The sequence below is a fragment of the Pipistrellus hanaki genome, assembly GCF_964339955.1.
Source record: "Pipistrellus hanaki genome assembly, chromosome: 9".
In the NCBI taxonomy this organism is placed as follows: domain Eukaryota; kingdom Metazoa; phylum Chordata; class Mammalia; order Chiroptera; family Vespertilionidae; genus Pipistrellus; species Pipistrellus hanaki.
The window spans coordinates 24,678,736-24,690,883 of record NC_140511.1 but is presented as its reverse complement, the minus strand read 5'-3'; positions in this window follow the sequence as shown (position 1 = coordinate 24,690,883).

The following is a 12,148-nucleotide window of genomic DNA, read 5'->3' as shown; positions in this document are numbered from 1 at the left end:
TGTTCTTTGATGTTATGAAGTTTCTACCTCTCTAGGACTTTCTAGTCTTCTGAAATTGCTTTGGTTTTTTTCCTCAGCCTTTTTCTCTGAGGCTCTCTTATGAAAATCTAATAACTCTCTAAAGGCTATTATTTCTTTTTACTTTTTAATACATGTTTTTCTTTGTTTTCTTAGAGAGGAAAGCAGAGGGAGATAAAAAGAAAGATTGAATGGTTGCCTCCTGCATGCACCCTGATCAGGGATCAAACCTGCAACCTGGACATGTGCCCTGACTGGGAATTGAACTGGTGACACTTTGGTGCACTGGACAATGCTCAACCAACTGAGCCACACTGGCCAGGGCTTCTATCCCTTTTTAAAGGTCACAAAACTGAAAAGTGTTTTTCTACCTGTGTGCCTTGGCTCACTGATGTGTTGCAAGAATTTTTAAAACATGAAATACCTGCCTGTAAGGGGCACTAATCTCTCTTCCCTTAGACCAGGGGTCTGCAACCTTTAAGACATAAAGAGCCACTTGGACCCGTTTCTGAAGGAAAAAAAAACCTGGGAGCCGCAAAACCATTGCGACATTTAAAACAAATATAACACTGCATATATTGTTTCTTACCTTAATGCTATATACCGGGTCGTGCAGTTAGCTGTCAATCTGAAGAAAAAAAAGAATTTTTTCACTTAACAATGTAAAATATATTTTTGCAAATTAATAGCTAATTAAAATATTTAATTTACCTGGTTAATGGGATTTTTGCTCCTGAACCTCAGTGCACAGTGTCAGCACATCAGGGCTGTAAGACGTTACCTTCATTTTCACACAGGCTTGCAAGTTGTCGGAGCCACAGTAAAGCTTCAAAAGAGCCGCATGTGGCTCTGGAGCCGTAGGTTGCCGACACCTGCCTTAGACTCTTAAAAAACAAAAAAACACACACACAAAAACCAAAAAAAAAGACAACAGCCAACCCAATAGCCTTTTGGTATGAATGAATCAAAATTACACCTATTTTTTGTCAGATTGGCAATATATATATATATATATATATATATATGTATATATATATACATATATATACATACATACACATACATATATATATGCATACACACACACACACACATATATATATATATATATATATATATATATATATATATATATATATATATATACCACAGTGTTTTAGTAATTAGTTTATGTGTGCCATAAGATGAAAAGGGATTGAAAATCACTGCTCTGGATAAAGAGGGAGAACCCAGGGAAAGATGAAATGAAGGCTAAAAGGACTGGAAAACAAATGAGAACAAATCTTGAGAATCCACTTGTGAAAATGCTGTAGACTTGAGTTAAAATAAGACAATGTAAAGCCTAAGGGATAGGGTGTAGGAAGAAGATAACAATAAATATCCTCTAGAGAGCAGGAACTAAAGGGATGAATAGCCATGAACACTGGGCAATTGTAAGTGACTAACTGGAAGGGAGAGGGTAAGACAGTTTGATTTATGTGTGGCATCGAGATCATCGTTTTAAAATGGAAAATGCTCATGCATAGCTTTACTTTGGTCAGAACTTGATGTGAGCAGATCAAAATAATTGATAATGAGTATTCATCAGTTCCAGAAGTTTCTCTGCAGGTGAAATCAAATTGAGAATCTGTTTTGGTTAGCTTTCCCAAGTGTTTTATATTTCCCCCACCTCTTGGGTCTTACCACTGATATACTTTCTGATATTGGAGAAGTTGAGAGTTAGAAATCACAGGAATAAAATCGGATTTAATTGCCTTTGTCTCTAATTTAAAATTTGTCAGCTACCTTGACTTGTGCCTAACTTGTTATTCCTATACATCTGTTTTCCCCAGTGGACACGAAGCTCCTTGAGATCAGTAATTGGGAATTGCATGTCTTGTTGCTTTTTCTATCTTTGCATTATACCCAGAGTATTTTCTCAATAAATGATTTCTAAAAGAATAAAGTACAATTGAAAAGTAGGTATTTGTGTGGGGGGAGGCAAAGGAGGGTATTTTCTAGTCAGGTAGAAACCTGAGAAACATTGAAACATGATAGTTGGGTTAATCCCTTATTGCCTAAAGAACACATTCTAAACTTGTGTGGCCCTCCAAAGTTCACACTGTGTTTTAGCATTCTCCACTCCACCATTCACCCTGCATTCTTAAACACTCACCTATTTGCCATCCCACAATATATCATGAACTTTCTTGTTTTCATGACATTACCTCTATTTAGAATATCTTAGAGCCAACATTTTTCTGCTACCTAAATTCTACATACTTTTAAGCACCTTCATGCTCCCAGGCCTTTGTAAGGCCTTCCTTGACATCCCACTAAAAAAATTAATTTCTTCATCATGCATGTAATAGCATGTCTATAGCAGTTTTTCTACTTATGGTGTAAATAAGTTGTTTAATATAGGTTTCACGTGGAGAATGAAGGTTACTAGTCAGTTTGTGTTTTACTCATAATTTTATCTCATGTGCATATTTTAAAAGATATTTTTATTGATTTCAGAGAGGAAGGGAGATGGAGAGAGAGAAACATCAATGATGAGAGAGTACCATTGATCAGCTGCCTCATGCATGCCTCGTACTGGAGATCGAGCCTGCAACCCAGGCATGTGCCCTCGACCAGAATCAAACCCTGGACCCTCACCATCAACAGTCCAATGCTTTATCCACTGAGAAAAAACAGCTAAGGCTCATGTGCATATTTTTATGCTAGACACATAGTAGAAATATCAGCCAGGGACATCAGGTCTACTTTTGTCTATTTTCCTCAGTGCCACCATTTCCAGCATTTACTTTAGAAAACAGAGTAGAGAATGGCTGTGTGAGAAAGGGAACAGGCAGATGTATATTTCAAATTATTCCCTTGATTGCTGTGATTTTGCAGGGCAAGGCAACACAGCTCTCTAGTCATTATTTATTATCTTCAACAAGAGAACTATACTCTTATTAAATGTCCTGTAATGACATGCAGCCTGAAGAGGCAATCCATTACGTTTCAAGATCAGTTCAGTTTAAATATTGAGCTTTATAGAATGGCACAAAGGAACTTGACCTTCTGTACCAGTGAAAATGGTGACAAGCCTGAAATGACTTTGAAAGCATTATCTAGTTTCAAAGACATGGATCTTCATGTTTTAAATGTAGTATTATTTTCGTTGTTTTTATCAATACTTGCCCTTGATTATGTTAGTTTCTATTTGTGCATGTTTATATAAAGAGGTGAATATTATACATTTTATATTGAGAAATGTAAATAACAAGCATTGGAGAATATTTATGGTGTCTTTAAGCACATGCTTTGCAATTTGTACTGCTCATGTGGAAAGACACAATATCAGAAAGTTGTTTATAATCTTAGTTTGATTAGGCAGATTTGGGGCTGTTTTGTTAACACTTTGATATCTCGGTGAGTTCTTCCCTATTCTAATGACATTTTATAATATTCCACTGGATCTTTATACTTCTCATTGCCCAAGATGTGGGCTTACTCACGGGAACACTGATGAAAAATAAATGAATCATAATGATGGGGCTTCAGACATGTTGGCGTCAAAAGGTTAATCAAGCAGTTTATAGGAACTACACCCATCACAGTGACAAGATGATGGATGATTTACTTCCTGCCCCCAGGGCCCGAATTTTGGTTGATTTTTTCCAAGCATAGGTTTTATTTGTACGTTAAAGATGTAAAGCTTTGCTGTTTGTTGCTTTTAGGAGAAAGGTATGGGTACACTAATAACTTGTCTATGGAAATAGAAACATAATTATCTGTGGAAGAGATTAGCATATTAACAACACTTTGATTTCCTTAGTTACTGGAATTATTTTTGTGTGGTAAACTATTGAACAAAAAGAAAACATACAAAAATCTTGGCTCAATGCCATATCTGAATAGTTCTCATCTCTGACCACTGGAATTTATGTACTTCCCTTCCCTTCACAGCACTATATTTTCTCATTTGCTCCAGGTCATATAGGATAAAACAAGATTTTGTAATTCTTTTTCCAATGAACACATCAGAGTTTTAGAATTAGATTTTTCCATTGTCACGCACCTTGGTACACCCAGTGGGAACTCTCCTGGGTTACAAATGGGACAGTGTGATTAGACAATTTCAAATGGAACCTTCATTTACAGTTCATGGAGGTGTGCAAACTCAAAATTCATAAAGGTTGTAATGGGTGCTGAATCTGGAAGAGTAATTTCATGATGAAATATACCAGTTCAAATGAATTTATATCATCTTCATCATCCCTCTCATCATCTGAGACACATAATCTTATAGTCACTACCTTAGACTGGTAGGTGTTTAATTATCAGTTAAACCTTGTTTTACTTTACAAAGGAAGAACCAAGGCCCAAAGGAGTAAGTTTATATTTTACAATCAGAAGTTGTGTGAGAGATAGAGGAATAGATTTCAGTTCCTCTGTTACTTCACAATCTCTTGTTTGGAGGGTATAACCTAGATTCTATCTCTCTGACCCCTTTGTTCTTTACATTTTAAACATGTAGGGATAGAAAGATAATTATAGAGTTTAGGGGGCACAGACTCTATCCAGAATGTGGGGGTTTAAAAATTGGAAAACTACTTAACATCTATAATATCCATTTTATATATGTAAAACAGAGTGCATACTAATGTTCTCCAGAGAAACAGAAATAATACAATATCTATACAAACATGAGTTGGAGGTGTGTGGATTTGATTGCAGACCACCATAATAAAGACAATATCATGATAAGGCAAATCACACAAATCTTCTAGTTTCTTAGTAGATAGAAAGTTATGTTCACAATGCACTGTAGTCTGTTAAGTAGGCAATGGCATTATATCCAAAAATTACTGTACTTACCTTAGCCTATAACCACCTTCATTAATCATCTTAGCTAGATCTTCTGGATTACTTGCTGCAGCCTCTATATCAAACTTCTGCTTTACCTTTCACTGTTATGTCATATAAAGACATATTCTCTTATATCTTATGTACCAACCTCTGATAGTTTCAAACTTTTATTGTACAGCTTTCTCCCCTTTTTCAGGCTTCATAGAATTAAAGAGAGTTAGGGCCTTTCTCTAGATCAGCGTTTTTCAACCGCTGTTCCGCGGCACACTAGTGTGCCGCGAGATGTTGCCTGGTGTGCCGTAGGTGCAGACAAGACAAGAATTTTATAATTTTTCACTATTTTGTTTACTTAATATTTCATAATAAAGTAATTATAAAATACTTTCTTTGTGTTTATTTGATTCCTATTTAAGAGAATTACTTTATATATAGTCAATATAGGCACAGAGTTAAATTTTTTAACATTTTCTAATGGTGGTGTGCCTCGTGATTTTTTTCATGAAACAAGTGTGCCTTTGCCAAAAAAGGTTGAAAGACACTGCTCTAGATGAGACTTTAGTTTAAGGAAATGTTGTAGCTGGTTGAATTGTCTAGCCAGACCACTAACACTTCCTCCATATCAGCAATAAGGCTGTTTTGCTTTCTCATCATTTGGGTGTTCATTGGCGTAGCACTTTTAATTTTTCTTCAAAACTTTGGTATTTACAACTTGGCTATTAGGCTAAAATCTAGGCCTCTTGAGCCAGTCTTGGCTATCTATATGGCTTTGGCACTAAACTTGATTATGTGTAGATTTTATTTGAAGTGAGAGACATGTGACTCTTCCTTTCATCTGAACAACTTAAAGCCATTATAAGGTTATAACTGGACTAATTTCAACATCATTGTGCCTTAGGAAGTGGGAGGCCTGAGGAGAGAAAGAGAGAGGGGAACAGCTGGTTGGTTGAGCACTCAGAACACATACATTTATTGATTACATTTGCTATCTTATACTGTCATAAGGGATATTGTAGTTATAGTTAAGGGATATTGTAGTTAGGGATTTCTGGATCTTCATCTAGCTCACCTGGACCATTGCCTATTTAGTGCAGCCAATATTTGCATTCTTTTTTTATAAACCTGTTTCTCTTTTGCATTTTCCCTTCATATAAGAACTTCCCAGGGTAACTTTCTTTAAGATCCTGAAGGAAACATGCTTTGCCCGTTTAGGTAGAAAGATATTCCATGCCTGGTTCTTTTGAGATTCTAAACATCAGGCATGTATTGATATTTTTAACATTTCAACACATATCTAGAGGTTTAGTCCATAGGCAAAATTTTGGAAACATTTCTTTTCCTCTGTGATGTTACAATTAGGAAAATTGCAAACTCCCTTATTACTGGTAGATGGCAGCCCTGTGCTGCTAATAAGAAGGAATAAGGACAAAGTTACAGTCAACCATTTCCTTGATTCTGGACATTGACCAATGTGCAGATTACTATAACAAAAAGCCAACATACAGGACTTTTTCAATAGTTCAACAAAATTTTGTTGAAGTAGATAATAAGAATCGACAGCCTAAAGTAGTGTCTAATTTTCACACACACACACACACACACACACACACACACACACACACACCACAAATGATAGGGATCTTAAAAGACCTGAGCTTATGTCCTGTGTTTTCAAAAACCTGCAGGTTTTTCAGAAAAGTCATTCAGAGCTTAATATTTATATAATCTATAAAACAAATAAGAAAAGGAACTTTTTTTCACAAGCTTGTTTATAAGATCAACTTGGTGACTCCTGGAAAGTATTACCCTTAAGCTTTTTCACCATGGGTTCTTACTAGTATTTTGAAGAGAATTGATTCTTACAGAGTAGAATGTATTCCCAAAGAGAATACAGAAGTGAAATCTCAAATGTTTCTTTGTGGTTTGAAAATGAATCTTTTTTTACTCCACAAAGTAATTAGACTTGTGTAAATATAAAAATAAAGGTTTATTTTATTTATCATTATGTAAATTTCTGTTTTTATTTAATAATATATAAAATTCTGAATTCTGTCTTGTGCATGATAGGAATTCAAAAATTAGATGTTTTATCATTATTATGCATGGGCTGAAAACTTTATAAGACTGACAGTGCTTCATCCTCACAATACGCTTTTGAAGTTGTATCAGACCTTTAATTTGCATTTGAGAAAAATAGTCTCAGCCATGATAAAGAGGTTGCCTAAGCTCACATAACTTGTAAATGAAGAGTCTAAATTCGAACTCAGGTCTTACCATCTCTGCAGATGAATTGTGCGCTAAGAGAAACTCATTAATGTCCTCTGACCTTGTAATTAATGTGCCATTTGGGTAGATTGCTTTTTCTGGTAAATATAACATTGTGCTGCACGTAAAATTTTAGGTAAATAAGACTCTCTGTAGCCATGTCATTAATATTCAGGGATGCTGAAAAAAGTTTCTCTATTGACTGATACCTGAAACCGTATCACAATATGCAGTGAGTATGCTCCCTTGCTAGGAGATGGCCAGGCTATTCTTTTGAGCTTTACCACTAATATTCTTTGAGTCTCTGTTAGCAGAGAGTAGAAATGGGGGATTTCTGGAAGAGTGGCTCAAAGGCCTAGAAAGTTCTTTTGCTCTTGTACTTCTCTCTCAAGCAAACAGGATGGCTTATAGAGATCAGAGTTGCTTATCTCAAAGTGAGATTCAGAACACCTTGCTGAGGTGGAGAAATTCAGTGGAATTCAGTTGAATTCCTTTGAAGAATTTCACATATGCTGGAAGCGCACAAGAGCCCACAATGTAGGGTGTATCTGAACACACCTCCTGGTTGCCTCAGGAGTTTTGAAGGTGAAAGCCAGCTGGAGTGGTTGGAACAAACCATATAGGGCCTTATGTACTAAAGTAAATATTGGATTGACTTCTAGGAAGATGGAAAGCTATAGATTTTGTTATTTTTATTAGAGAAAGATAACATGATTTTGCTTCTGATCACTGTGAACACTGCATGGAGATGAAGCTATTGCATGGAATAAAACAGGGATATCTTCATGAGATTAGTGCAGTGAAGGATGTGGCTTGACCTAGGGTGGTAGCAACTCAAATTTACCTTTTCCCCACTCTTCCCACTTTTTAGCATTAGCCATGAAATGAGAATACTGTTTCTCTCTTTGCTAGTTAAGAACACTTGGGCTGAAACCAGTTTGGCTCAGTGGATGTAGCGTCAACCTGTGGACTGAAAGGTCCCAGGTTTGATTCCAGTCAAGGGCACATATGTTGGTTGCGGGCACATCCCCAGTAGGGGCATGCAGGAGGCAGCTGATCAATGTTTCTCTCTCCCTCCCTCCCTCCCTCCCTCCCTCCCTCCCTCCCTCCCTCTTTCTTCCTCTTCTTCTTCTTCTTCTTCTTCTTCTTCTTCTTCTTCTTCTTCTTCTTCTTCTTCTTCTTCTTCTTCTTCTTCTTCTTCTTCTTCTTCTTCTTCTTCTTCTCTGTAAAAAATCAAAATATATTTTTAAAAAAAGAACACTTGGAATCATACAATTCAAGAGAGAACATGAATGTTCTGTACATGACATTTTGTTGTTGTAATTTTCCCACTCAGTCTGCCCTTTCAAGTCAGCAATTATTAACCCTTAGTATACACTACATAGGTTCAGGAGATCTTAGAAAACACAGAAGCCAGGTACTTCTAATCAATTAAGTCACAATCTTAGGTGATTCTTTGCAAAACAGTGTTTCAGAATCACTACTGAAACTCACCTGGATTCATTTCTGCAAAGCATCTGAATAATTACTGTAGTTCAACATAGCACTTTCCTGTGATGAGATCATTCTCAACAGGGTTGCAAACATAGGCTGAACTATTAAATTTTCAGATGTTAAATAGCAAAAATAGTAATAGTATTCCAAAGAGCGAATGATGGGATTGATTGTTCCCATGGCTTCTATTCTAAGAGCCACTGTAACAATAAATCTCTGTTATCTCCATTCTTCACTTTTTGTTATTTTAAAATTTTGATGATCATACCCTATTAACTGGTAGTCTCAAAAGTTATTCAGTGAAGTGAACATGAAAGTACAATGTCATAGGCTATAATGGTGATAATGATATGTTCAGATTCCAGAACAAGAAAGAGTATTAATATAATAGAGGAGGCCTTTAGAAAGAGATGATGAAGAAGTTTATTTTTCACTTATTTATTCAAATACTATCTGGTAGGCTCAATAAGAAATTATCAAGAAGACAAATCTGGTCCTTGACATCCTGGAACCCATAATTTATAAATCTTAACTGTTGTGTAGAATTACTTAAAAGAAATCTAGGGAGAAAGAATAGCAGTGGGTTAGCAAAGACATGCAAGTACAAAGGGTTTTGGGGAGGAGGAGTATAAAATGAGGAAAGCAAATATGAAATGAGGGTTAGCTTTCATTACTAATCTGTTTGTTTTGAACTTGGCCCTGTGGGTCATCAAGGTTCTTATCAAAGTTCTTAATGCAGGAAGAAGGTAGGTAGACCTACTAGAAGGCTAGGTAGTAATTTAGGTGAGGTGTGGTGAATGCACACAATAAGAAAGTGACAAATTTGACAATGGTGGAGGTGGACTTAAGTGATTTCAGAAGTTGAAATATAAAAGATTTGGTAAATGGCTGAAACTGATGGGCATATGGATTTCTATTGGGGACTTCAGAATAAATAATATTTATCATTAATGACAACAAATAATCCCAAATTAAGATTGAGAGAAAATTGATGAATTGAGTGTGGAATGCCTGAGGAGCCATAGCAAATTTGTTTCATTAGACATAGTTTGTGTATGTGTGTGTGTGTGTGTGTGTGTGTGTGTATTTAGAGAGAGGATATGGGCAGATAATTGACATAGATTTCCTTAAAATATTCCTCTTTATTAGATATACAAATATTAGAAATATTAACAGATTCTAATAATACAGATATTTTCTTCTATTCTACATGCAGGAACTCAGGCCAAGTAATTCTAAGTAATTACAAACCTTGTAATACATGTACCAAATATTATACATGTAATCTCAACATGAACATGGAACATTCCTGAGAAACCTTAAATTTTATGAATAAGTATGCTAATTACTAATAAAAATGATGGGATTTATTCTGGCTTCGTGCGGAAGTCTTACACATGCCACCTCTCATTTATTTTTACTTTGCAATTTTCCTAGAATGGCATTGAACTTCAGTCTTCTCCAAGCACCATGCTGGTTTTATTCTTATCTAGGGAGTTCTTTCTCTCTCTTAGGGATCTTTCTATCCGCACAAATTCAATGTTGCTTGCTGTTGAAACAAGAAAAAGATCCTTTGAGAGTCATACTAAGGTATAGTCATTTCTCATTGGCATCACTGATGACCTGATATTCTTGTTTTTCACCTATTTTTGTGTAGCAATTTGGAATGAAAAAAATTATATTATTGTGGAGTAAGTCCCAACAGAAGTATTAAACCTGGCTGGCACTACTCCTTCTGATGGACTAAATGAGTACATTCACATTTCACCTGGGTCACTTTTCCATAAGAGTAATTCCAGGTAGAGTTACTTTTCTTTGCTTTCACAGACACTGAATTGTTGGTTGTAGTATGTATATACCAGCATGTATCATGCATATAGTGTTTGTGTACAAATATATAGTTGAAATAGTGATATGATTCCATATATGTTTATATATTGTGTATATTATTCATCTAACCAATAAGTCCTCCTTGAGTGAGAGCGATGGTATCCATAATAACATGACAGCAACATTCTCATATTTATATTCATTGAAAAAGATGTTTTCCCAGGGACAACAGAGTGATGATTGCAGGAGGGAGAAGGTGAATGGGGCTGAGAGAAGGTACATGGGAGATAAATGGTGATGGAATAAATTAAATTAAAAAAAGACAAACATTTTCAGTACATTTGCTGATGAGGAAAAAGGTCAGGTCAATATGAACAGTTCTTACAGATGAATTTAATATCCTCTTTAATTTTGTGGTTATAGTACCAAGGATTGAAGTAAGAATCCACTCAAAATTCTTTTAAGATTAAAAGCTATTTCCAGAGGAAATATACAGATAGATATAAATTTCAGAAGTTTCAGTGAGATAGGTGATACCTCAGAATACTGTTTCTTAAAATTTTAGTGGAAAGCATTCTTATTGAAAATAGAGATAGCTTGCACATTTTATGGTTGAGGATAACTCACATGTAGCAGTGTCAGTAGATAATAAATTTGGTGCTTTTCTTTGTTGTTGTTATTTTTAAAGATTCACTGTTCATATACAAGGTTCATGGAAAAACAAAAGGCATTTTTATTTTTTATTTTTATTTTTTTTAAATATATTTTATTGATTTTTTTTACAGAGAGGAAGAGAGAGAGATAGAGAGTTAGAAACATCGATGAGAGAGAGTCATCGACCAGCTGCCTCCTGCACACCCCCTACCGGGGATGGGCCCGCAACCAAGGTACATGCCCTTGACCGGGATCGAACCCGGGACCCTTCAGTCCCCAAGCCGACGCTCTATCCACTGAGCCAAACCGGTCTTGGCCAAAAGGCATTTTTAAAAAGGCCTGGTGCCAATCACAGTCTGTGTGATCCTTGGAAACCAGGTTTTGCTGGTGTCCTGAGGGTGTATGAGGGGGAGGGTGTTTGCATTGTCCACTAAGGGAGCTTAAAGAATGGCGGCTTCTGTAAATCTGTCTTCTTAACCTCAACGCCATGAATGAAACTTGGGGGAACTATGACTTGTTTGAAACAGTACATATTTCCGAAGAGATAGGCAGATTCTCAAATGGGTCTGAGGGAAAAAAAGAAAAGAAAAAGGTAAGTTTAGGTATAGACAAGCCTAGAAAAAACGGCATTATTTTCAATCAAGACTCTCAGTCCAAGGAAGACGCCTGATGATATGGCTTCTCTCTTCGTTTCTCTTTCTAACTCTGCTGCTTTCTCACTGTGTTTCTCAATCTTGATTTTAAACAACAATCCTATTATCTCTTAATAGCATGTAATGAATTGTTAGAGTTTCTGTAATTACATAATTATATTCCAGTTATTCAACATTGAGATTACTTCCAGATGATCCTGATGGTTATTTTGAGTACTTCTAGACTTCTAAGTCTATTTACAGATTGTTTTATTTTGCTAATTCAGCTGATGTTATATCAAGTGCGTATTGATTTCAGTACTTTAAATGTAAGGATAACCCTGTTCTGAAGTATTTTGATGTATCTATGATAGTTGTCATTTGGGGTAACATTTAATTTTGCCACATAGATGATT